Below are 27,590 nucleotides of genomic sequence, written 5' to 3' on the forward strand. Positions count from 1 at the left end.
GCTGGGCCATAGGGCAGAAGGATTGATCTTTTTTAAAAAAAAAGTAAACATTTTTAAAATGAGGGTGGGGGTAGGGCAGGATTAAGGATAAGAGTGAATGTGAGGGTATGCAGGAAGGGGGAAGTGTTGATTTAAACACTGTAGGAAAAATTTGAGCACAGCTCATGCCTTGACGAGTAACTTAAACATCTCTCCTTTGGAACACTCTGTGAGGTGGTAGTTAAGTTCCCGTGCTGTGGAGTCACACAGTCTGGGATCAAATCCCAGCTCTATCACTTCCTAATTTTGTAATTGTAGGTAATTTAGTTAAACTGCTTGAGACTCTTATTTTCTCATCTGAAAATTAGCAATAATTACTGCTTCATAGGGTTGTTATGATGATTCAGCATAATCATTAATACGCATTGTCAATGTGGTTGATATTATTATTATTGTTTTGGTGATGTAGGACTTACTTGACATATATATTAAAGTCTCCATGGCCTTATAAAACAATTTTGAAGAATGACAACTACTTGAGAGCGGTCTCTTTACAATTGAATAGATTCTTGAAATGGTGTAAAAGACACACATACCTATTTAGATAAAATATCAAGTCAGTTTCCTTTAAGAGACCTTGAAGATGTTCATAAAATGACAAGATTATAAAACCAAACCTTCTAGTAAATAATCATGAGTTTATACATTTTTCAAAAGTGCATAAATTTGTATTCCACATAGGAGAACTTATCGATTTGTGTGTGTATTTCAAGCAACCATCTTACGCACGCTGTGCCCGTGGCTGACGGCGTTCTCCCCTGGGAAGGTGGCTTCTCTAATTGCAGTGAATGGCGATTCTATTTGTAGACATTACTTCCTACAGCACGCATTCCTTTCTGTGATTGTTCTTTAAAAAATACTTGTCCTCAACTTTTTTAGTGTTCTTGGCTATCAAGGAGAAAATTCTACAGCACAAGAAGAATCCCATAGATAATACGTATCTGAGATGAAAATGTGTATTGTCTTACCAACAAATAATCTATGTTTACTGCACCACAGGGAAAACAAGAAGCATTTCAATACTAAAGCCCTCAAACCACCACTTAAGCCAAAAAAAAAGAAAAAAGAGAAAATCACAAGTATTAACATCATTTGAACTGCCAGGGCATTTTTCTTCCTTCTCTCACACTATCTCTTGCTTATAAACAAAAGCACAGTTTTCACATTGATAGAAAGTCAACAGCAAGAGGACTTACCTTCCTTCAACCAAGAAATGTTATTTTTATCATTTTCAAAACGCTCTGCTGTTTTTACTTTTATCTTTTCCAGCTCAGTTTCGGACATCTAAGTGGAAACAGAATTTGCGATATAAAAAATTCATTAAGAACCCAGATTTATAACACTGAGCTTTATATTTAGAGACTACTGCCGCATTATAGGAGAATTTTATCTCTGTAGTTTTTCAGTTCACTGTCTAACGGTAAGTCTTACCTTTATCCATTTGCAGTATTTTAAAACACTGGCGTTGAAAACTAAACGTTATATGATATTTCATTTTTCAGCAGTAAAGATTGCTATAAGATCTTATAATTTCTGAATATGAAAGAATAACAGATTAACAACTAGCTACAGATTTGTAAAAGACAAACATGCAGTTGCTGTTTTCATGTTTTTTTCAATGGTCTACAGAAAACACGCTGCAAAGTGATAGAAAAAGATATAAATAATAATAAAACACAGAAGAACCTTTTTAGCAATTTATTGGGTCAAATGAGAACCTTATGACCTAAGCCAGGCCAAGTTGAGCTCCCTGACGGTGTTGAGGAGACCTATATGCACCTTCAGTGCATTGCACTTGACTTGCATGGCACGCATACAATGAGCTAGGATGCTCCACATAGCACCTCGATATACTTACCTGTGTGTTCCAAAAGGAGGAGGCCCAAGCGTGGGACTGGGGAGCAGCGTGGCGATGCTCTGGGCAGCCTTTCTTGTTGTCTCTCAACGTCCAGCATTCCTCTACCCCGCCAGAAGTGAGCGAAGAAGCAAACACACTCTCTCCCTGGGTGGTGCTAGATTTGTACCGCTGCCAGAAGCATCCAACTTGCGGCTGAGAGGTTTTTTTTTTAAGGTAATATAAAGCCTGCGGTTCAAAACAATAAAAACCTTCTCCAGGCTAGCACTTATTTAAAATGACACTCTGTAAAATAGAGTAAAAATAATGAACTCTTTTCAAATTGACAGAGTTTCTTCAATCGCCTTCCTTCCACAGCCGCCATTCATCACTTAGATTAATATTAAAGGGTGTAGAAAAAATATATTGAAAAATACACACAGACTATTTGGGTTAAAAGAAAATGAAGGGGAACTTCTAAAGCTCTATTCTCTGGAAGTTCATCCTACAGCTGATCTTTTGAAAAGCAAGTTTCTCTAATATTTTATAAGCAACAAGAAAACATTTCAAGTTCGTTTGATAGTCTGTAGATATTCTGAAAAGGATTTGGAATAATATTCCAAAGAGGATTTGTCATTAGATTCTTGGTCAAAGATAACACTGTTTTCAATGGAAGGTTAAAAACAAATAAAACCATAACCCTTAGGTACGCATAGTAATAAATAGTCCAACATTCCTAAATGTTGTCATTTTTTTATCTTGGAAAATAATCTTTATTTTTTGGCCCAAAGCGGTTTGCTTCCTCTAGTGTCTTTATCTAAACAACTGTTATCTGATTACCTTGTGTCCATTTCACGTCCTTTTCCAGCTTCATTTCTTCTTGTACTTTGCTTTTTGTTTCATTGTCTTTAAAAACTACCTTGATCAGCCGATTTTCATACTAAGATAACTTTCAATTCCTCCCATTATCAATAAGATAAATTTCAGATTCCTTAGACAGCTAAGGAAGACCTTCAAGGGTCAGAATCTGGAACAACAGTAATTTTCAAACTGTGGCTCAAAGTCTTAAGATTTCTCTGAGGTACCTAAACTTTTACTCCAACCTAAATGTAATGCTGCCATTCCTAAAACTCACGTGCTTCTGTTATTAACATTCCAGAAATGTTTCCTCAAAATCCCGTTTCCACCCCCACTTTGAAGCCTTCTTGACCTCTCTCATCTGGAAATGATCTTTCCCTTCTCTTATTGGGAAGGACTTGGGACTCCTCACATAGTTGTCTCCATTTTAGTCCTATGTAAACCTGTCTTAGCTTCCTGACAAGACTATAAACCAGTTGAGGTCTCAGCCTCTATCTCAGTATTTTATGCATCTTGCTCAGTGTTTGACATGATCACCTACAGATTAATAATTGTCGAATAAACAAATCCACCACTTCAAAAACCGAGAGTGTTTTTCTTTGTCCCGAAGTCACAGGATTCACCTGATTACAAAGTTCCTGTAGGTTGTCTCTTTTCTGTGGTAACAACATTTTGTGTCCCTTCTTCATATATTTGGAGACGTAAACTAATTCCCTTAATAGTTTAGGCCCTGTCCTTTGGAAAAGCAAATTATCTAAATTTTATGTATTAGTAGGACCAGAAGACATTTGGTAAATAATAATCACAGTGATCTTAAAGCAATGAACAGTGATAACACAGGAGCTAAAGAAAGTCTAAGGTGCAAATATCTCGATGAGAAGAGACAATTGAGTACCCAGGAGGGAATGAGTGAGCCAGGGACACAGTTGAACATATTGTTCCTCCTAGTTTATTTTCAGTTGTATTTTAATATTAGACCATACAATTATTACTGTTATTCCTCAACAGAAACAATTTTTTGGGGGGGATTTGGAATGGATTTTGGATCTCTGTAAGGTTACAAGTCATGTAACCTCTTCTTCCATGCAGTTTCTAAGGCAGAGAACCCATTCCTGTGAGCGGGTGATGCTTCCAGGTTCATGATGAAGCCTTTTCTCAGATTCTGTGATCACTTTTGTATATTTTATTTGTGTCCGACTAAACTATTTTCCAATTACTGTCCCAAGAGCAACCCGTAACTCAAATCCTTGTCCACGTTTCTTACTTTGGAGATTATGGAATATTGTTGATTATGGTTTATTCTTTGATTATTCTTGATTTATACATATTTTCTACTTGTTTTACTTTTGCAATTAGTGTTATACAATTATTTGAGGTCCAGTGTTAAATAAATTGCAAACTGTAAGATCTTTTTGCAAGAATTGTTCTGAGGAGGAAATTTTTATGAAGATAAAGTTCATTTCTAATCTGGAAATATTACCGAATTTGGGCTAATGTATTTTCAACGTGTCCTAACACTTGGAATTTTTCTAGTGTTTTGTTTTATCATTTTTTTCTACTTAGCCTCTCACTGCCCTTTGCTTTTACATTTTTCCTTTGAATTGGCTTTTGTCTTCAAGAGTGAGTGCCATTACTTGAATTTTCTATTTGGAATTTTCTTTCATTTTGAAGAGCACCATTTTTTGAAATTGGACAACTCATTTTGAATTCTATTCCTGTCTTTGTGAGTATTAGCAATCATTCTTTATGAGAACTGTAGATGTTAATAAGCATCGTATTCATCTACTCTATCGGTAAAGATGATAAGAATAGGCACCAGGTACTTTTTCCCAAATCAATTGTACATGACTAGTGTCCTACTTGGACATTGAGTTAAGGGTATCCAATACTGGTTACAACCTTTAAACCATATGTTCATCCACCTAGAGAGGTACTTGGGCAACAAAATTCTCCATCTGGGTGATGGAGACTGGTTTGGACCGGGGTTTTAGTCTCTTGAGCTGAACTGGGCCTTGGGATGAATGAGATAAACCACATTTGATGGTAGGAAGTAAAAAGAAACCAAATCTGATGAATCCCAGGCAGAACAATCTGGGAAACAATACATCGTCCAAAATGAAGCTCAAAAAAGACAAGCCTCAGAAGACAAGCTAGTCTGACTTGAATCCAAAGAGAATAAACACATTCTTAAAAGAATTCCCTGTCCAAATCATGTTCATCGTACCCATTTGAAATAATGAGCTAAATAATTCAGACCCAGGGATGTCATCTCAAGGCTCAAGTTTTTTTGTTAAATTCTATTTTCATTTCTTTTCTAAATGGAGATAGTTAAACGTACTCTTGTAACTCTATTCCTTTTATTTTGACACATGCACACATGCATCAATATTTCCAGTTCCTTATCAAAATCTGACCTAAAGATAGAATCTTTAAGGGCAAACTATCCAGCAGAAGGCAATCTTTGCCAAGAGAAAAACCTGCAAGGTTATCATATGTTTCATGTTTTTGTTTCTACTAAAATTGAATGCAGGAAGCTAGAGCCTTCTTTAACAAACAAATAATTATGTGCTATCATATTAGTCTTTTTTAATTGTCTTCAAAATCATCACGTTGTCACTTGCCATTCTTTGTAAAACAATAAAATTATATGTATAATGTAACAATATGATATTAATCAATGTGTAGAGAAGTCACCAACTCAGATTATTGGATTTGAGGACAATAATTTGTAGAGTAGAACTTTCTGAAGGATTAGTGGATTGGATCCAAATGGAAATGGTATAGGAAGGTGTACTACTCCTTTGAAAGTATGTTTTCTGCTACAGAATGGAATCTCTATGTTATTTAGTACAGTTAATTAAAATGTTTTCAATAGCCATTCTGATGACCCATAGATGCCATTAAATGTTTTACATTTTTAAAATTCTCTCTGAAATTTTGTGGCCTTGATACAAAAATACACATGGAGTAAATAAACATTGGTCCAAAGAATCAAAGGGAAAGGTAAATAAAACAAGAAGAAAATTCCTTATTTGTAACACAGGCTTTCCCAGGGAAGGTCACGGCTAACACCACAAGGCATACCAATTCAAGGATTTATTAGATGTTAGATCTTGTCAAAAGTTTGGGTTTCAGAAATAACACTCAGGGATATAAAATGCTTAAGTTTTATCCTTGTTTCATGCCAGATCATTTTAAAAAGCTGTTTACCTTGACCAAATTATTTTTACACCTTGTAGAGTTGCTTTTACTAACTTAGACCTTGGCTGGCATTAGGAAAATATAGAAGAGTAAACATGTAAATGACACTTGCTAGTGGGTTTAATATGAAGATTTTTGGTTCCTCAGGATTACAGTTTGCTTCCTTAACTTAATATAGTCCACTTAGTGTAAATATTGTTTCAAGTCATGTTAAATTTAATAACTATATAACTGTATAATTCCATTTGCACACTCTCTCCTTTGTGCTATTATTTTCATATATTGTACATCTACAGATGGTATAATCTGACAGGCAGTGTTTGTATGTCTTTGTGTGTGTGACAACAGCCAGTTGTCTTTTAAAGAAATTAGGAGAAGAAAAAATATATAATTTTTTTTATGTTTACCCACATAGTTGCCATTTCTGGTTCTCTTCCATTCCCTCTATTAGATCTGAATTTTCATTTGATTTCATTCTTCTTCAGCCTAAAGAACACTTTACCATTTCTTAAAGTTCAGGTCTGCTAGTGTCAAAGTTTTTCAAAGTTTTTCAGCTTTTGTTTATCTAAAAATGTCTTTAGTTCACTCTTATTTGTGAAGGATATTTACCCTGGGTATAGAATTCTTTTTTTTTTTTTTTTTTTGGTGAGGAAATCAGCCCTGTGCTGACATCTGCCAATCTTCCTCTTTTTTTGCTGAGGAAGACTGGCCCTGGGCTAACATCCGTGCCCATCTTCCTCCACTTTATATGGGATGCCACCACAGCATGGCTTGCCAAGCCGTGCGTCGGTGAATGCCTGGGATCTGAACCAGCGAACCCCAGGCCGCCGCAGCAGAGCGTGCGCACTTAACTGCTTGCGCCACCGGGCCGGCTCCTGGGTATAGAATTCTTGATTGCCACTTTCCTTCCTTCCTTCCTTCTTTCCTTCCTTCCTTCCTTCCTTCTTTCCTTCCTTCCTTTTTATTTTGACATCATTCCTATCATTGTTCCCATTTTCCCCCTCTCTGGTAACTTTAATTGTTTTTTTATCTTTAGTTTTCAGCAGCTTGACTATGATGTGTTTAGGCGTAGTTTTCTTTGTATTTTTTTCTGCTCAAGTTTTGCTGAGATTCTAGGTTCTGCAAGTTGATGTTTTTCACCAAATTGAGTGAAATTTGTGGGCCATTATTTCTTCAAATATTTTTTCTGTCTCCTTCTCTCTCTTCTCTTCTTCTAGCATTCCAGTTATGCATGTATTAGACCCCTTAATATTTTCACACAGGTCACAGAGGCTCTGCTCATTTTTTTCCCAACCTCGTCTCTCAAATCTTCAGATAAAATAATTTCTGTAGATGTGCCTTCAAAATCACTAACCCTTTCTTCTATAGTCCCCAGTCTACTCTTAAGGCAATCTTGTGCATTTTTCATTTTAGATATACTTTCATTTCTAGAATTTGCATTATATTTGCTTATTTCTGATAGTTCCTACTTCTTTGTTGATAATACCTATCTTTCACTTATTATCACTGTTGATAATACCTCTCTCTCACTTATTATCACCATCTTTTCCTTTAATTTATTGATCATATTTATTATAGCTAGTTTAAAGTCATTATCTGACAACTCTGACATCTGGATCTTCTATTGACTGCTTGCTTTCTTGGTTATCAGTTACATTTTCTTAATTCTTCAAATGTCTAATAATTTTTTATTGTATACTGGACATTTTGGATGATACATTGTAGAAAGGCTGGACTATGCTGCATTCTTTTAAAGAGTGTTGAATTTTGTTCTAGCAAACAGTTAAATTACTTTGTATCCTGTCAGGCTTGGTTTTATGTTAGGGTCAGGTCAATTTTAGTTTTTTTCTTAATCTTATTATGTAGTTTATGCTAAAGGATCTGGTTATTATGACCAAGGCATGTACTTTCTTAGGTCTCAACTAAATGGCCAAGGTTCTTGGTGAGATATGTCCCTTCTGGATGGACCAGAGTGTCTTCTAGCACTATATTAACTGTGGTACATACATTCAGTGCTCAGCCCCACAGAAGCTACTTTTTGCAACATACTTCAAGCCTCATCCTATGCATGCATAGCCCAAACTTTAGCCAAGAATACTTGTGATGAACTCTGCCACTTCCCTGTTTTGTGCAGCTCCCTCTTCTCCAGAACCCTATACTGAAAATTCTAGCCATTTCAGAAGCTCAAACTCCAGTCTCTGCCTCTTCAGCTCAGACAATCTGCTACTCTACTTGGGTTCCACGTACTTGCACTATGGTATGGAAAGGGTTGCCAAGTCAAGAGCTGGGGCAAATGTGTAGCTCATCTTTTGTGTTTCTCTACTCTCAGGAATTACAGTACTGTTCTCTCTGTTGTCCAATGCTTAAAAATAGCTTCCTCATTTATTTTTATCTGGTTTTATAGCTGTATACGAAGAGATGCAAGCTCAATACCGTTTACTCCATTGTGACCAAAAGTAGAAAGAATTTTATGAATTCCTTTACCCCATCCTTCCATTCAATCACACATCAGAGATAGCTTTCTTTCACCATCGTCCGGTGCAGGGCAGATGAGCCTAGAACAAAGGGTAGCTTATCTTTGAGATTCAAATTTCACTTTATTTTAAGTTCATAGAAGAATCAGTAGTTTTGAAAGCAAGTCCTTTTTATGATAAGTACCAAAGAATTGAGATCACATTTAAACCATAAATCATATTAGGTAAGAATAAAATTTGCTTAAAAGTACTATTTGAGCTGATCACCCCACCAAATTAAAGTTTGACAAGGGAGTAGGAAGGGAATTTGAAGGGGATGTGTGACTATGGTTTAGATGCTGGATGTTCATTAAAAAGGAACTCAGTGCATTATTGTCTTAGATAAACCTAGAAAGATTCAGACAGTAGGATCCTCAGATAATCTGGAGAATACTGGAGCAGAATAGATCTTTGCCCAGTTTTCTAGAAGTCTCTTAGTGGTTTTTAAGACTTAGAGAAAATCTCTGCATCTATCATGACATCTAAGTATCAATAGCAGATGGAAAGGCTTGAGTATTTCCGTAATACAATGTATTATGAGACATCTGGGGAGAATCCCAAACTTCCTCCAAGTTTGAGAGAAGTGCTAAGGGCCAGCAAACAGGAATAAGGCTCTCGATCACAAAAAGAGATGCCATTAGTGGATGCTGCATAGAGAAGGCAAGTTAGAGGCAATGGAGGGGTTATTGATTTTGGGAGAAGAAATAGTGGAGAAAGAGATGATCCCCAAAGGCCAGCAGGAAGTACTCTCCCTAAGTGAAGATAAGCAATGACAGATGGTTACTGTGTACTAGATTTGCTACGCAGGGGGAAAGCAAGAACGAATTGTATGTTGACTGAAAGCCCCTCTTTGAAGCTGGAAGAGATTGAGTTAACTTGAAATCGTAAGTTTGTTTTCCACCATCAGCAAAGATGTGGGCTCAAATGCTAAGTTAACATCAGTTATGGAGAAATAAAAACATTATGTGTTTTGTGGATCTGAATACATAGCTTTGCTCTATACTTTCTTTCCATCTATTCTCCTGAGACCTGTAAGATGAGTTCACCAATGTAGTCAACACTATAGGAGTCCTACTGAAAATTGCTTCCTTCTTAGATAATGACCACCATCACTCACAGAGGTGGGTCCAGTACCATCAGGTGACCCTGTTCCTTGGCCATAACATATTGTATCAGAAATAGGTGATTCAAGCTGGCCAATCCAATATCCTCTTCCGCAAAATTTGGAATTGGGATCCAATCATTAGGATTTAGCAGTTTAAATCATCTAGGGTTGTCTGTGTCATCTAGGGTAACATGTCTGAGCTGTGGGAAAGTAGAGAAATTAGGCAATTAGGGGAGAGCAACTTTGCTCCAGTTTTGTCATTTGTAGAGTACAGAGAATAACAATGGTATATACTTTGGAGTTGTTGGGGGGTTTAAATGTTAATGAGTGTAAAGAACTTGGAAAAGTGCCTGAGCATGTAGTAAACACTCAGTAAAGACTTAGCAATTATGTTTATTACGAGTGATTTTTTTCAACTTTTTTGAGGTATAGTTGAAGTACAACAAATGACGCATTTAAAGCATGTGGTTTGATCAGTTTTTTTTTAATTGAGGTCATAATAGTTTATAACATTGTGAAATTTCAGTTGTATATTATTATTTGTCAGTCACCATATATATGCCCCTTTATCCCTTATGCCCATCCCCAACCCCTTTCCCCTCTGGTAACCACTAATCTGTTCTCTTTGTCCGTGTATTTGTTTATGTTCCACATATGAGTGAAATCATGCTGTGTTTGTCTTTCTCTGGCTTATTTCACTTAACCTAATACCCTCAAGGTCCATCCATGTTGTTGCAAATGGGACAATTTTGTCTTTTTTTATGACTAAGTCCATTGTATATATATACACCACATCTTCTTTATCCATTCATCAGTTGATGGGCACTTGGGTTGTGTCCACGTCTTGGCTATTGTGAATAATGCTACAAAGAACATAGGGATGCATATGTCTCTTTGGATTGTTGATTTCAAGTTCTTTTGATAAACACCCAGCAGTAGTATAGCTGGGTTATATGGTATTTCTATTTTTAATTTTTTGAGAAATCTCCATACTGTTTTCCATAGTGGCTGCACCAGCTTGCATTCCCACCAGCAGTGTATGAGGGTTCCCTTTTCTCTTCTCCTGGTTTTATCAGTTTTTATGTATGTATACACCCATAAAACCATCACTATAATCAAGATAACAAACATCTCCATCACCCCAAAAGTTTTCTCATCCCTTTGTAATCCAATTCTCCTTCTACTCCCATTCCCAGACAAACACTGATTTTCTTTTTGTCATTCCCTGTGGATTAGTTTGCATTTTCTAGAATTAAATATAAATGGAGTCACACAGTATGTATTCTTTTTGCTAAATTCTTTTATTCAGCACAATGATCTTGAGATTCATCTACATTACTATGTCAACAGTGCATTTATTTTTATTGCATTCCAGTGTATGGGCATACTGCAATTTGTTTATCCATTCATCTGTTGATGGATATTTGAGTGGTTTCACATTTTATCTATTACAAATAAAGTTGTTATGAACACTTGTGTACAAGTCTGTTATTTTTCTTTTTTATAGTTTTGGTATTTATCATATTAAAATTTTTTAAGGGGAAAAATGAGAAAAACCCTAAAATAAATTGAACTGTAACTAGAAAATACAGTTCTAAAAATAGTGTCCATTAGCTTTCAAAGTTAATTTTAACCTAGAATATACAACTTCACCTTTAAAGGACTAGTTGATATCCACATGGAATTTACAACTGTCTTGTCTTTATATGTGACTACTATGAGGTCTTTACCTAACTAAAACCTGCTAAAAAACCCTCTAAAGGAGAAAAAGATGGCTTACAAAAGTCAAGAAGATAAGACTAGATATTACCCCTTAACCTTTTAAAATTGCATGGTAGAGATGAAGAGACATAATGTCTTTCCATAAATGTGGACGATTATTTTTCTTAAGATATTGAAGTGTTAGTACTCAAGCAAGCTCAATTTATTTTATTTTAAAAATAAATTACAGAAATAGCTGCCTTGGTTTCTCACTCAAAACCTAGATATTTTGAAATACTTGAATGATAGCTATTGCAGGAATATAGAGTGTTGCTTACTGAGTTTGTATTAGAAGTTACTTTAAAATTATTTATTAATAAGAAGATATTGATTTATTGGATTCTTACAGTACAGTGCCTTTTGTTAAATTCTTAATAATTATTTAAAATAATTATGTAAACTAATAGATAATATTGATGAAGGTATGATGATGTTTAAAACAGTCTTCTTTAATCAGTACAATGTGTCAGTAAAATTTACCCAAATGTTAACATCTGGAAATGTCTCTCTCTTTGAGGGAGAGGCATTTCTCGACTACATGTAGTTATTTTCCTTCTGTTTTAGTCTCCTAATTGTCAAGTTCTTTGTCATCTTCTTGACTGTGTCTTTGCTTTGTAGTTCTAAGATATTTGACAGAGGTGTCAAATAAGGCAGACAAACATAATTTCTTTCATGTAATACTTGGTCTTCTACCTACATTAGTGAGGAATACTTTTGTTTTAACCCAGGAGAGAAAGAAAAAAAAATATGTTATCTTGATCACTCTTTTCCCTAGACCACCTCTCATGGGTCAGTCTTAAAGCAAGACATTTAAATAAATTGAACTTCAAATACAATTTCAGTTTAATAGGACTTTTGGATCCAAAAAGAAATTCTAACATTTGATCAGCTATTCACAAATGATGTCTTTGTATCCTTTAAAGAACTATAAAGCAAATAAAAAATTGTAAGCTGTTTTATTTGATGGTATGTGAGATAAAATAATTCTTTGAAGAGCCGTAGAGACTAATTGGAAAAGAATATCAGTATATCCCTAAATTATGAAATTAATAAAGTTAAAACCACACAGGACCTACATAGGTAATGGCACAGTGATTTAAGAATACACAATTGTTAATGTTGTATAAATTCTAAGGGGAAAATATGTTTTCTGGAGAAGAGATGATAAAATTTTAGTAGGCAGAGATTAAAAAAATAATGGTTGAATATGGGAAGGGAGAAGGTGAAGATGATAAAAGGGGAAATTTCTCCTTCCACAAATTAGATTGAAAATGTCATTTTCTTTGCTTTTTTGATAAAGGAAAAGTTCCAAGTTCTTTTTCTTGAATTGTAAATCACCTCTAAGATGCATAGGACAGAAAGAAGAAGAAAAAGAGAAGCTGTCCTTTCTCTCATAAATCTTGTTTGGAGTTTAGAAAAATATAAGGTTAATCCAAGATTTTTTGTTATTGTGAAAGGTGAAAAGAAGCAAAATCATTTTGAATGTGTTTGTTTCACTAATAAGTGGCAGGATTGGGATTTCCATGCAGGGCTTATGGGTCTTAAATTAATACCATTGAAAGGGAAATTTCCAACATTACCAGGTTATTTCTCCCACTTGCCAAGTGCTCTGATGTGACTGCATGATTCACTAGGATAGTCTCTTACATCACCATGCACTTCCTTTTTTTAGCCCTTATCATAGTAGAAATGTTACCCTGGTTGCATGGTTAATGCCTTCGGGCTGGCACATGTGGTTGTGCAGGCTGTACACTGCAGAACTCTAGGGTGCATAAGGTGACTTTGTAATATGTCAATTTAGCTAGGTTGAACTACATTTCCCAGAATTCCTTCCTTGTATATTCCCAATTAGAGTGGGCCACAAAAGATATTTTTGTGGGAGATTTGAAAGATATAAGTATAGTAGCAGCTATGTTGTTTTTACAATAGGAAGGTTAGGGTAGACACTTTTGTAGTTCCTGCACATTGTTCCTTATTTGCTGGCTCACTTCCTTGGTGTGGGCAGCAGCCAGACTGCAACTTTCCGTCTTCCCCAGAGTCATCCTCCAGCTTCTCCATCTCCTGGGCTGGTAGTGTGTTTAGCTCCATGATGAACGGCACCAGCTTCTCCTGCAGGACACCCACTTCATCAGGGTTGGAGGTGGTGAGAACCAACACAGATTCCAATTCAAACTCATGGGTTTCAGCTCAAGCTCAGGGGTTCCAGCTTATCCTTGTCCTCTTCCACTTTATATGCAGTCTTGTCTTCCTGATGACCTGCTCTGCCAACTTGAAGCTCCAGCATTGGAAGCAAGAACAATAGCTTTATAGAGACTAACCAGCTCCCCAAATTGAGTAAGGTCAAGTCCCCGTAGCAGAGCCCTTAATATATAAACCTCCTCGTGGTTCTGCTCTTTTGATTGAACTCTGACTGATAGAGTGCACCATTCACATTGCACCATATAAATGGCACCACCCCCTATAGTCATGCAGTGCACTGCCTGGAGGCCAAATCAGCAGCCCTGAAAGTCTATGTTCCCAAATTTTAAGTGGCATGAAGACTAGAATGATTTGTTTCTTGTGGGAAAGTTGGCTCCATGGCCAAATACATTTGGGAAACACTGAAATCATTCCTCAGCCCTGCATTAAGATCCTACCACATTCACACAGTAAAGGCTCTGTAAAGCTATGCACTGAAGTAATTTGTTCAGTCCTGCCAAACTTATTTGACCATGGAATCATTTTCTAGGTAGTGCCTGTTAGCATAGCCCTGGAACTAGTGGTCTACAAAACACACTTTGAGAAACACTGTATACATTCTGATAAGCTCAGTCATTTAACATTTGATTCTCATAATTTCTAAGTGCTATCTAAGTACAGCATTAATGTAACTTAAAATCCCATTTAGGCAGTCAAAATTAAATGCAACCAGGGGATGCGATAATAAGAATGTAACGAAGAACAATGCTTGCTGATGTGCAGTGTAATTCATTCCAGCGCTTTTCAGAAGATCTTAAACAAGAAGATCTTGGCATAGGAAAGGCACAATGTATTGCACCATGACAATGAAAAGAGGTGATAGAGGAAATGTTTCTTTTCCTCTCTCCATTCCTTTTCCTTCTTAGTGATGAGTTAGAAGATGAATATGTGAATGGCAAAAAAGGCAATGAGATCAGGAAGAAAAGGCATTGGATATTGAAAGCTGGAACCAGGTTAGCTTTGAGTGAAATGGAGGAAAACTAGGCTCAGAGCATCCACACAATTTGTATCTTAATTCAGCGTTTACATGTAGATGAGATATTTCAGGGGCATGCTTGTTGCTACAAGGCCAACCCAGACAAAATTGCAAAATAGACAAGGTTAATTTTTGATGTACTTGTTTTCTCTTGATGAAGCAAGCAGTGGTTCTCAAAAGGAGTTTTGGGGTTGCCATAATGACTGGGAAACATCACTGGTATGTACAGGACAGGAGCCTGAGATACTAAACATCCTATCGTGCAAGGAAAATCTTGCCCAATAAAGAACTGACCTACCCAAAATGAGTTGCCTCTCTGTTGAAACACACTGAAAGTACTTGGTTTGGTTCCATATATTCCTTTTCCATTCCAGTCACAGCACCCATGTGGGCTATGTGTTTCTCAAGTAGGTGTAGATCTGATTAGCTGATAAAAGTTATTGCAGAAAGATTGAATAAGACTCAACTTTCAAGTGTTCATTTACATTTCAAAAGAGGAAATAATCAACTCCAAAGAGTCTCAAACTAATTGATGCTGTGAGAGGGAAAAATGTATTAAAATATTTTATTAGAAGAGTAATGTAGTCCTCTTATATGCAGAGAAATTCTGAGACATTTATTTCCTTTGCAATTTGCTCATTTCAAGTTCTAGTATCTTTTTCTCTATACCTCTACTCATCATATGCCCTTTCCAGGGAATCAAATATGTACAGCTAATATTGCACCTGCACATCAACCTTTAATCTTTGTAAATATGTGTTTATAAAAACAAAGTGCCAGCATTTGAAGAGAACTGGTAGGTATGTCAGACTGTAAATCATGCCTCTGTATAAGTAAAAGAAGTCTTGTCTGAACTATTAATTTAAACTCTCTATGAAAAATAGGTGATCAGACAAAATGGCAGCCTCCTACTTTTCCTTCTCGCCTACACATGAGCGAAACAAAAATATTTAATATTCTTTCCTGGTTTATGGTGTAATAATCCCTTTCTCAATTATTATTTCATATCTTGGAGTAAAAGCTCCAAAGGTAGGAGAATAGGAGTAGCTGATGTGTTATAGGACTGGCTGCTTTACATATGTATTTATGGAAGCTCTACATTCTGAAATGTGCATTATCTCCATCCTAAATATAGGAACCTGAGGCTCAGAAGGCTTAAATATCTAATGCATTTAATGATAAGAGCTAGTACAATCGAGCCTAGGTCAGCTTAGCATTTAAGCTCATACTTTATTACTATGTCCTACAGTGTCCAGGTCTTTTTAGTTTGCTTTATAGGTTGTCCTGCATGAGTATGCATGTTCCAGATAGCTTTGAATGCAGCCAACTATTTATTGGACTACTCTAAGGGAAGTATAAATAATCCCTACCATCAGGGAGGTCTGGCTGTAGTTGGAGAGATGTCACACGTACAATGGCACATGCACATGGAAAGGTAGCCAACAAAACATGACATAATATTAATTAGTGCCAGCTGAGATGCACATTCAATAACTCTGTAGGATTTTAGCAGGGAAGAGCTCACTTTGAGTTGAGGTAGTCAAAGAAGAAGCCAAGGCTGGCTTTCAGACTTGAAGTATGACTAATAGTAGCCACAATTTACTCATTAAAAAATGTTTGACAAGCATTTATTGCGTGTAGACCTGGACTAGGGCCTGTGAATACAATGGTGAAGGGGGTGGACAGAGACCTTGTCTTTCTTGTGACCCCTTCCCTCCCAGGCCCCAACATTTCATATGCCTACAGAATCACCTGAGCATCCTGTTAAAATGCAATTTCTGATTCAGGAAATCTGGAATAGGGCCTGAGAGTCTGCATTTCTCACAAGGTCCCGGATAACAGCCATGCTGCTCCACACACAATACTTTGATTAGCAGGACTCTAGACGAGGGGGTGGATGAGTGAATGAAGAAATGAATGGTGAGCATATAACTTCAGCAAAAATAGTTGAAGGTCCATTAAGGGCATGTAGCCATCTTGTGCTAGGCTTTAGCTCCTATCTTCACAAACAGACCAGGCTACCATTGCTGCCTTGGCATAGCTGGATAGGCCTAAAACATCAGATAAATCACTTTGGCTTACCTTCTTCTACATCTATACAGACATCTTTCCTTCTGTTGAAGTGTTTTTCCTCACATATTTGTAATCCAGTTGATTGTTGCAACTTTTTTTGTCCATCACTTTTTCACTCTTGCTTTCCTAGTACTAGTCTCCAAATCCTAGCAAAATTGATTTAATTTCAGCCACATCCTGATCTTGGGATCAGCACAATGGCAGAGCATTTCTGAATTCTGTGAATTTCTGATCTCATTTCTAATGTGCTCTCTCTCTCTCCTCCCTTCCGCCCCACCTCTCTCTCTCCCTCCCTCCCTTTTTTCCTCCCTCTCTCCCTTCTTTCCTTCCTTCCTACTTTTCTTCCTTCCTTCCTTCCCTTCTGTTGTTCTTTCTGTCATTCTTACTTACCCTCAGAATGTAATATTTTCAAATTAGTGGAGATTCTTCATTTAGCCCCCAAATGATGAGTTTGACACCCTAGCTATGCCATTTATTAGTTATCTGACTTTGGGAAAGTTATTCAACCACTCTGTGCTGCACTTTCCTCATCTATTAAATAGGGATTAATAATATATCCATCTCACAGTGTCATTGTATGATTAAATGATTACTAAATGTTAAGTGCTTAGAACAATTGCTAGCACATAGTAAATACTATATAAATGTTGGTGCCTTTTGTTGTTGTTATGCAATCTTCTCTTCCTGCCTGTGGGACAACAAACTTTCTTTTTGACTTGACAGTACAGAAGTCCATGGCACTTAGCATGAAGTTCAGTGCAGTGGTTGTTGCTTATGTTCTGAGGAGACACTTGGGAGGGTTAAAGATTTATACCAGAATTTTTATCCTTCCATGCCTTCTTCCTCCCTGTCTTATCAAATTTTGGACATTTTTTTCCCTGTCTCTTATATATTACCTTTCCTTTATCTCATTATTCAATTACCTCATAAATGTATATTTCATGGGCATGTAGTTTATGTCATGATGGCAAGACAGTCATGGATGAAAATTGTTTCACTATTTTTAGGTATCATTGTACAAATTTGATGATGATGATGATGATTACTCCTACTAGTATTAATATCCATCAAGTATATTATCAAGGACTTCTGCTTCCAAAATAATGGAATAAGAAGAACCAGATTTACCCTCCCACCTTGAACAACTGAAAAAAAAGAAAACAGACAAACAGACACTGGACAACAGGCAATACAGGACAGTGATCCTTGACAGAAGGAAACAAATAAGATAAGCCCTATGACTGCCCCAGCTTATTGCCTAGAGAGATTTTACAGGTTCAGTGCAGGGTGGCTGAACCTAAACAGAGTCTAGCAGCCTCCCTAGAGTTGAGGAGACAGAGTTCAGGGTTCAGGGAATCCAAAACAGATAGAATTCACATGGCAAAATATTGGGGAGGAGACAGCCACACACAGAGCAAATGATTCCTTTCAAGTCTTCAGCTAAATATGGATCAGTGCCTACATGTGAGGAAACTACCAGAGTGTAGGAAAGCCTATCAGGAAGGAACAGGCAAAACAATACCTGGAGTTCACATAGGGTCAGAAAGAGTTTGTGTTCCCAACAGCCAGAGCAACAAGACCTAACACACTGGGATCAAGTAAGCCTTCAGCCTAACAAAGTGTAGAAGCAAGCCACAAAATGAGCAGATTGTTTCCAAATAAATTAATTGTGTCCCAGAACAAAGATGAAAAATATTTAAAGGAATGATGAATCCTCCAGCACTTAACAATGTAAAGACAATGTCTGATATCAATCAAAAATTACCAGGCACACAAAGAAGCAAGAAAACACAATCTGTAATAAGCAGGCGTAAAAAAATCAGTCATTAGACATAGACTCAGAAGTGCCACAGATAATAGAATTAGTAGAAAAGAACTTCAAGACCCCTATTAAAACTATACTCCATATATTCCAAAAGGTAGAGGAAAGCATGCACATGAGGAGACACATGGATGATATAAAAAATAACTAATTTGAACTTCCAGAGACGAAAAAATTACACTGAATGGGATAAAAAGTATATTAAATACTGCAGAAAAAAAGATTAGTCACTCTGAAGACATGGCAATAGAGATTATCCGAAATAAAACACAAAGAAAAAAATGACTAGAAAAAAAAGAACAGGCCATCAGTCAGGTGTGCAACAACTTTAATCAGTATAATATATATATAATCGAGGCTCAGAAAAACATGGAGAACTGGGGAGACAGAAAAAATATATTTTAAGAAATATGACTGGAAATCAAAATTTTTGGAAACCAAACTTCCAAATTCGATGAAAATTATACACCCATAGATTGAAGGAGCTCAATGAATCTCAAACACAAAAAACAGAAAGAAAATTACACCAAACCACATCAAATTACTTAAAACCAGTGTTAAAAGAAAACCTTAAAAGCATCTCGGAGAAAAGGACACATTACAAATAGAGTAAAAAGGATAAATGATAGCAGACAACAGACATCTCATCAGAAATAATGCAAGCTGGAAGACAGTGATGCAGCTTTTTTAAATATTGAGAGAAAAAAATCAACCTCAATTTCTATACCTAGCAAAAACGAAAGTAAAATAAAGGCTTTTTCAGACATACAAATGCTGAGAGACTTCATCACTAGCAGATCATTATTACAAATAGACAATATTGCAATGTGCTAAGCCTTCTATGTGCTTTTCTTCATCTAATCCTTTCCCAAACATTATAGGTACATGCCATTGGCATCCTCACCTTATGGCATAGGGAATTAAGGTTGTGAGATTGCAAAGAAACACAGCCATGGTGTAACCAGACTACAGAGCTTGCACTTACAGATTTCAAGCCAATCTGAAAAGGTTATATACTGTATGATTCCAACTATTTGATAGTCTGAAAAAGGCAAAACTATACAGACAGTAAAAAGATCAGTAGTTGCCAGAGGGTGCGGGTGGAGAGATCAATAGGTAGAGGACAGAGGATTTTTAGGGCAGTGAAACTACTCTGTATAATACTATAGTTATGTGGGGCCGGCCCCGTGGCTTGGCGGTTAAGTGTGCGCAGTGTGCTGCCGGCGGCCCGGGTTCGGATCCCGGGTGCGCACCGACGCACCGCTCCTCTGGCCATGCTGGGGCCGCGTCCCACATACGGCAACTAGAAGGATGTGCAGCTATGACAGACAACTATCTGCTGGGGCTTTGGGGGAAAAATAAATAAATAAAAAATCTTTAATACTATAGTTATATAGACGTGTCATTATACATTTGTCCAAACTCATAGAATGTAGAACACTGAGTGAATTCTAATGTAAACTATGGACTTTGGGTGATTATGGTGTGTCAGTGTAGGTTCATCAGCTGTAACACATTACCACTCTGGTAGGGGAGGTTGATAATGGGAGAGGCTGTGCATGTGTGAAGGCAGAGGGTATATGGGAAATCTCTGTACCTTCTCTTCAATTTTCTTATGAACCTAAAACTGGTCTAAAAAAGTCAAGTCTTAATTTTAAAAAATATCTGCTACCTTCATATTTGTTTCACTAGTCTAAGACCTAATTTATACCCAGGGAATGTTTTGGCATTTAGCAGGATGTGGGGCCATCTCAGTTGAAATCAGGTGTCCCAACAAATGTTTTTGACTATTAAGCTATTAATGTTACTATCATTTCAAAGAGTGATCATATTTACTAATGACCTTTGTTACAAGAAAGATATTTAAAGAAACTTCTTAGCTATGTTTTAAACAGTAAACATATAGTGCAAATTTTAGGCAACACAGTACAAAATTTTAGACAATCATGTCTTCATATATTCAATCATGGTCATTCATCATATTAAAATAATAATAGCAGCAAACTTTCTGAAGTATTTAGTATTTAAAAAAGACTCATAGACCTCCTTAAGCTTTTCAGTAGAAACTCTCTGAATACAAGTGAAAAATTAACCTTATATGTTTGATAGATTATTAGATTTTAAAAGCACTAGTATTAATTCTTGCCTTTATTTTTTCATTCAAAAAACTCTAAAAATGCTATCTGTGAGCAAGGTAATGGTTAAGCTATTTTACTGTTACTTTACTCAATTTTTCTAAACACTATCGAATTGGGAGTACTGTAAGAGAGATTTGTAACTCAATTTATGTCTGGTTGCATTAATGAATTATTAGTAACTTGATCCTACATACTGAATCTCAGTAAGAAGCTGTGCAAAATTATTGTTAAAGTATTGCATCATAGAAAAAATTGAGGGGCTTATATTATTGAAAGTGTAACTTCCACATAAAAAGTGTTTTTTTAACAAAAATTTTCAGGTGATTTTGATATACTGGAGAAACTAGAAAACATTGTCTATGAGAGAAAAATTATAATATAAGTTTTAGCATATTTCATAAAACTCATTTCTAGACACACTATCTGGGATTAAAGAAAAATCACATGATTGAAAGGATTTTAAAGGTTTTACTACTTTAAATTTTGAAGGAGCAAATAAGATCATCTTGTCTCATAATTTGCTTACTCAAAGTTTCTCAAAACTTCAATGAAATAAACGGTTTAATTGAATAATAAGAAATATTTTCAGTACAGAGGTTCATCTTTGTATTTTGTAAATTATCGAAAAACACCTAGATATACTTCATATACTTCACAAGTATTGGTAGAAACTGAAATAATTTTTTTTTTTGGTGAGGAAGATTCCCCCTGAGCTAACATCTGTTGCCAGTCTTCCTTTTTTTTTTTTTGGCTTGAGGAAGATTAGCCCTGAGCTAACATCTGTGCCAATCTTCCTCTATTTTGTATGTGGGTCACTGCCTCAACGTAGCTGACAGTGGTGTAAGTCCACGCCCAGGATCTGAACCTGTGATGCTGGGCCACTACAGTGGAGAGCACCAAACTTAACCACTATGCCACGGGGCTGGCCCCAGAACCTGAAATAATTTTATATGTAATAGAAAGTTACTAGATATTTAAATTTTGAAGATTCAAGGAAAAAGGTGTAATCTAAGTCTGCATTATAAGACAGCTAAAAAACTTGATTCCAATGTGAAAAAAGACCACTAACTCTGTCTTAAAAAAGAGAATGACTAATCTGTAAATAAGTATATAAATTCCTTATATAATATTAACTGTTCATAAGCCTAATTCAGAAAGAATATATAATATTCTTTGAAACTACAAAAGTGATAAAAAGAATAATAATATTATTATGTATAAATGTTTTTACATTTTTAAAAAGTCAAATCATTTGAAAATCTTAATGATGAACTGATAGTTGATCTAAATCTTTCAAAACCCACATACCTTTTTCTATAATTAGTTATAGAACTTTGAGAATATCAGTAATCTGATGTACATGAAAAGTGAAATGAACAATTAACATTAAGTGGCATATTCAGACAAGCTATCTTTATCTTTGTGATATATCTATATTTGTCTTTATATAATATCATTGAACATAGCATTTATGTTTCTTGAGGTCTTTTGTAAGTAAAAGAAAATACTAGGAAATAATCAAAGGAGGGGAAAAAATATTCTTTGTTTTTCTGTATTACCGTGTTGGCTTATTTATTAATTCAGTCATTCTTTCGTTTATAATATTTTCATAGTACTAAAAATAGTTGTTTCTATATTGTACTTGATAATTATTTACTTTAATATTGTGCTATTTGAGTTAGTGTGGCTTGTTTAAAACTAGGTCAATTGTAAGGAGGAGGATGTTTTGGGTTTTTGATTAAATATAAAAATAGTAGTAAATTATAGTAAGTAGTTAATTTAATGCTGTAATTTCCTCACATCTCAATAAAACATTCCAAATAGAATCTAAACAAATCATTTAGACTTGTATAGAAAATACTATAAGAAGACATTTATTGTATAGAATCTGAATGATTGCAGTGATTGAAAATCAATTACAGGCAATTCATTATATACGATTTTTACACTTATAAGTGAAAACAAAATGTAATTACTTTTAAATTAGGATGAGTTAAAAATGCACATATCTTAATTAACTGAATTTTATTTCTGTTGATAACAATATGCATAACTATCCTATGGTGATATAAAACTTGGGAAAACTAAGATCTGAAATTTGAAGCTTTTCTCCTCTTAGAAGAAGCATGAATACTTCAAAGCATGAGCCCTGAAGATGGTTTAAATGTGCCCAGTGACTCCCACCCTACCTTGTCAGGAAGAACTTCTATAACGTTATGTTTATTTCCATCACTCTTCTATTCTTTTTTTCCTCTCCAATGCATGATTTCCTGCAACTGTCAACCCTCCCACTTGACCCAATCAAAACATAGTCCCTTGGAGTAATTGGTACAAGTGGATGATCTAATATTGTGGACAGCTAGGACTTATGTGTGCAGCTTATCACATCATGGGACTCCAGGGGGAGAAATGCGTGTTTTCTGTTTCCTTCTTATCAGAACAAGACTTGGGACCACCTGATATCAGACACTAGATTTTACCTCCCCCACAAATCCAATTTATTCAATCTATTTAGACTTAAGCATTCCACATAGCCCTCGACACCTCACTGTATTTTATAATAGATAAGGTAGAAAATTCAAGGCACTGTTGATGAAAATAAAACAACAAAGTCTGCACATAGAAATCTTGCCAGAGAAGTGCATTTAACCATTTTGAAACATAGAATTCACTTACTTAAACTTTTCTAAGCAGCTTGTTTATATAAATGACAGAATAAAGCGCAGTTGTTTTTGTTTCTAAAAATTGTCAGATAATTTGCATCCTTGCCCTTTATCTGTACTATTATTGAAGTATTAGAGGAATAAAGTTCCATTTGCTTCTATTCACAGAAGACTGTCATAGTCAGATAATGGCACAATTCAGAATTTATCAAGTGCCAGGAGATTATAAAAGTTAATGGAACAAAATGGTGTTAGTATGAGATTTTGGGAAAATCTCATGAGATTTGGTACAGTAACTTCACAATTAAATTACTATGTCACTACTGTATGTGCAGACAAAGGGAAGTGTGGTATTTGTGAATTTAGTATTGATGGATCTTATGAATGATATAGAAATCAAAAGCTCCATTTTTTAGATAAATGTGAATCTTTTTGGAGTGTTTCTTTCTCCTTGTACTATAAAAATATTCAAAGTGCCTTCACACAGCAATGCAAATCAATAAAGTAGACATTTAAGGATGGCTTTCTTTAATTCAAAACACACAGTGTTGGGTTCACGCACTCTGCTTCGGCAGCCTGGGGTTTTCAGGTTCAGATCCTCGGCGCGGACCTACGTATTGCTTGTCGAGCCATGCTGTGGCAGGCATCCCACATATAAAGTAGAGGAAGATGGGCACGGATGTTAGCCCAGGGCTAATCTTACTCAGCAAAAAGAGGAGGATTGGCAACAGATGTTAACTCAGGGCTAATCTCCCTCACGGCCCCCCCCCCCAAAAAAAAAACCACACAGTGTTGAAAAGAGATAAGATGTGTTTGAGGATACAGGTACTTTATCAGAAGCTCACTTCAGATTTGTTTTATTTTCTCTTCACTAAAATCTTCCATAAATAGGCTGACTCTTGTAGAATTCATTCATGGTGTTGAAATGACTCTATTTCCCTCGTTGGCACTCCAGGCTAGTCGGCCACACCTAGGTGAAGCGCCTTCTGAATGACTCCTAGGCACCTCCCTCCAGTCCTCATCCTGACTGCAAGCCACAGTTCTTGTCTTCACTTTCCTTGTGGGTGTCCAGATGTCATCTCAGACTTAGTGTCCCCCAAACTGAGGTCATCACCTTCTCTAGGAAGAAGTTACTTAAAATATGTCATCAAAAGGATTATAGTGAGAGTTAAATGAGACAATCAAGCTCTTAGCACAGTGTCTGCCACCAAGTCCTAATAACTGTTAGTTGATGCTATTAACAAGCAATAATATTCTCAAATGTAGTGGGTCCTCCTGCATTCTCTATTGTCCATGTTTATCTTTCCTTGACCACTAAGTGTCAGAAACTTGAAGTCTTTTTCATTCCTTTGTCATCCTCACTCAGGCTGTCCTACTTGATCACAAGTTCCTCTATGTTCTATTTTTTGGGAATTTCTTTTTCTCTTGTCACTGTGACCATCATCCCTTAACCTCTTGCTTTAAATATTGCTTAACAACAGCCAGTCCTTCTTCCTTGTTGACTGAGCCTGTTTCCCAGTTTGGAGACTGAAATGCCATATACTAGCATTCTCATCCTCCTTTGCACCTAGAGCAGAGTCATGTGAGCCAGTCCTGCCTATGAAATGTGAGGGAGACTTCTAGGAAAGGTATTGTTCTCTTTAAAAAATAAATAATCAATAATTAAAAACAAAAAATAATAAAATAATTTGAAATACTTAAATCATGAAAAACTATACAAAAAAGACATAAGTAGAAACCTATTTTTAAAAAGACTTACGTAAGTGGAAACTTCCATAGTTTTCTTCACTGGAAGTTGTCACATCTACATGTGATCCTGGAACAGCCACAGTCATCCTGATACTATATAAGAAAACATCACCTTTATACAGGATGACTGGGGGATAATGGAAGCTATCTGGGTCTTGATTTTATTTTATTCCTTTTAAACTTTTATATCGAGCCTAGACTCTAAATTGGTCTTCCAACTGGTCTGCTTGTTTCCTCTTTCATCCTTCCAAACTACCCTATACATTGCTGCTAACTAGTACTCTTCAAACCTCCCTTTTGTCATGTCTCAATCCTGATTGAACACTGTTAATAGTTTTCAGTTTTCATAGTAGTGATCTCCAAATGGAGTGGAGTGGGCAGAATAACCTAGTGGAGCGTGTGAAGAAACTGTTAGGAATTATATATAAATGAGGGAAATTAAACTTTAGTTGTATTTTATATATCGATTGTTGGTGGCTTTTTTATTTATTTATTTATTTATTTATTTAGTGAGGAAGATTAGCCTTGAGCAAACATCCATGCCAATCCTCCTCTTTTTGCTGAAGAAGACTGGCCCTGAGCTAACATCCATGCCAGTCCTCCTCCACTTTACGTGGGACACTGCCACAGTATGGCCTGACAAGCGGTGCCTTGGAGCGTGCCCGGGATCCGAACCTGGGCCACCAGCAGCAGAGCGTGCCCACTTAACCTTACGCCACGGGGCCAGCCCTGTTGGTGGCTTTCTAACCAGTTCATTTATTTGATGGTCACATATCACACAAGGTGGGTATTCTACATTGAGGATCTATAAACAAGGCACCCTCACTTGTTCAATTGCTTTCAGAATATTTTGAGATATTGAAGGTTACCTGAGCTTGGTTAAATAGATTAACAGATTATATAATTTAGTTTTTTCTAAACTATCTCTAAAAAGCGGCTTAGAGAGATTTCTGTTAAGTCACAGTACTTGAAGATAGCATAGTTATGCAAGCGTCCTTCTGCTATTCAGGGCATGAGCTCCCTGTCAGCCTCACTGTAAGGCACGAACAACAATAATCTAATAATATTCAACATGAATCAGCCAAAGAAATTCAGAATTATCAAGAAGACAATTTAAAATATGGATTTATATTCACTGTCATTAATGATGACACCTCCTCTTAGGAAGAGAATGCCTTGAGATATGAGCCCATGATAGAAGTATATGTTTGCTGTGTATAAAGAAATATCTGTACTTTGGGGGCATAAGCTCAAGATGGTGTTTCACTCGTACCAATTTCCATGAAAATAAATTGGACATCTGTTACCTATAGCACGTCATCCTTTTGCTACTTAGCTAAATCCTGCTCCTTCTTCAATATTATAAATGATTATAAATAAGTACTCCCATTTATTGAATGCTTAATTGTATGCCTGGCTCTGTGCTAAGCCCTATGCATGATAACATTTATTTTGTTCAATATTCCCTGTAAATTAAATATTGTCCTCCCATTTTTATAGATGAAGAAACTGAGATTTGAAAAACTTTCCTGCTCATAAGTTAAAGATGTTAAAGAACTGGGATCCAGGTTACATTGAAGCCCTAAATACTACTTTAAAGTCTCTCTTTATCTTATCTCAATTCCTATGTCACCCTAGGAGTGGCACCAAATAAATCAATAAAAATAATTAAATAAAACAAAGCATATACTATGTATTAGAGAGCATGCTAGATATTTTACAGCATTTTCTAATTTAACATTTTCAGTAACCCTGTTTGCCAGCTGGCATTCTCCCCCTTGTATTTCTTATTTTATTTTTATTTATTTATTTTTTTTGTGGGGAAGATCAGCCCTGAGCTAACATCCATGCCAATCCTCCTCTTTTTGCTGAGGAAGACTGGCCCTGAGCTAATATCTATTGCCAAACCTCCTCTTTTTTTTCCCTTTTTCTCCCCAAAGCCCCAGTAGATAGCTGTATGTCATAGTTGCACATCCTTCTAGTTGCTGTATGTGGGACGCCACCTCAGCATGCCCGGACAAGCGGTGCATCAGTGCGTGCCCGGGATCCTAACCCGGGCAGCCAGTAGTGGAGCGCCGCACACTTAACCGCTAAGCCACAGGGCCAGCCCCGTCCCCCTTGTATTTCTGATGAACAAACTTCATTGCCTTCCATCTCACTACAATCCTTTCTCCTTTTGAAAGTTTTTCTCAATGTCTACCATTTCTTTGGCACTTAATTATATCCTTCCTTGTGATGTATTTTTTTTTTTTTTTTAAAGATTTTATTTATTTATTTTTTCCCCCCAAAGCCCCAGTAGATAGTTGTATGTCATAGCTGCACATCCTTCTAGTTGCTGTATGTGGGACGCGGCCTCAGCATGGCCGGAGAAGCAGCGCGTCGGTGCGAGCCCGGGATCCGAACCCGGGCCGCCAGCAGCGGAGCGCGCTCACTTAACCACCAAGCCACGGGGCCGGCCCTGTGATGTATTTTTGATACCTGATTTTGCTTATCAGAGCCAGTGTGATGTAATGGGGAGGGGGAGTGGACTTGGTTGCAGGTTGATCTGGAATCTACTCTTGGTGCTTCACCCATCCATGAGTCAGTCCAGATAAGAAACCACAGTTCCCTCATAGGTAGA

The sequence above is a fragment of the Ceratotherium simum genome, chromosome 5 (genome assembly GCF_057802395.1).
Source record: "Ceratotherium simum simum isolate JZ-2026a chromosome 5, ASM5780239v1, whole genome shotgun sequence".
NCBI lineage: Eukaryota > Metazoa > Chordata > Mammalia > Perissodactyla > Rhinocerotidae > Ceratotherium > Ceratotherium simum.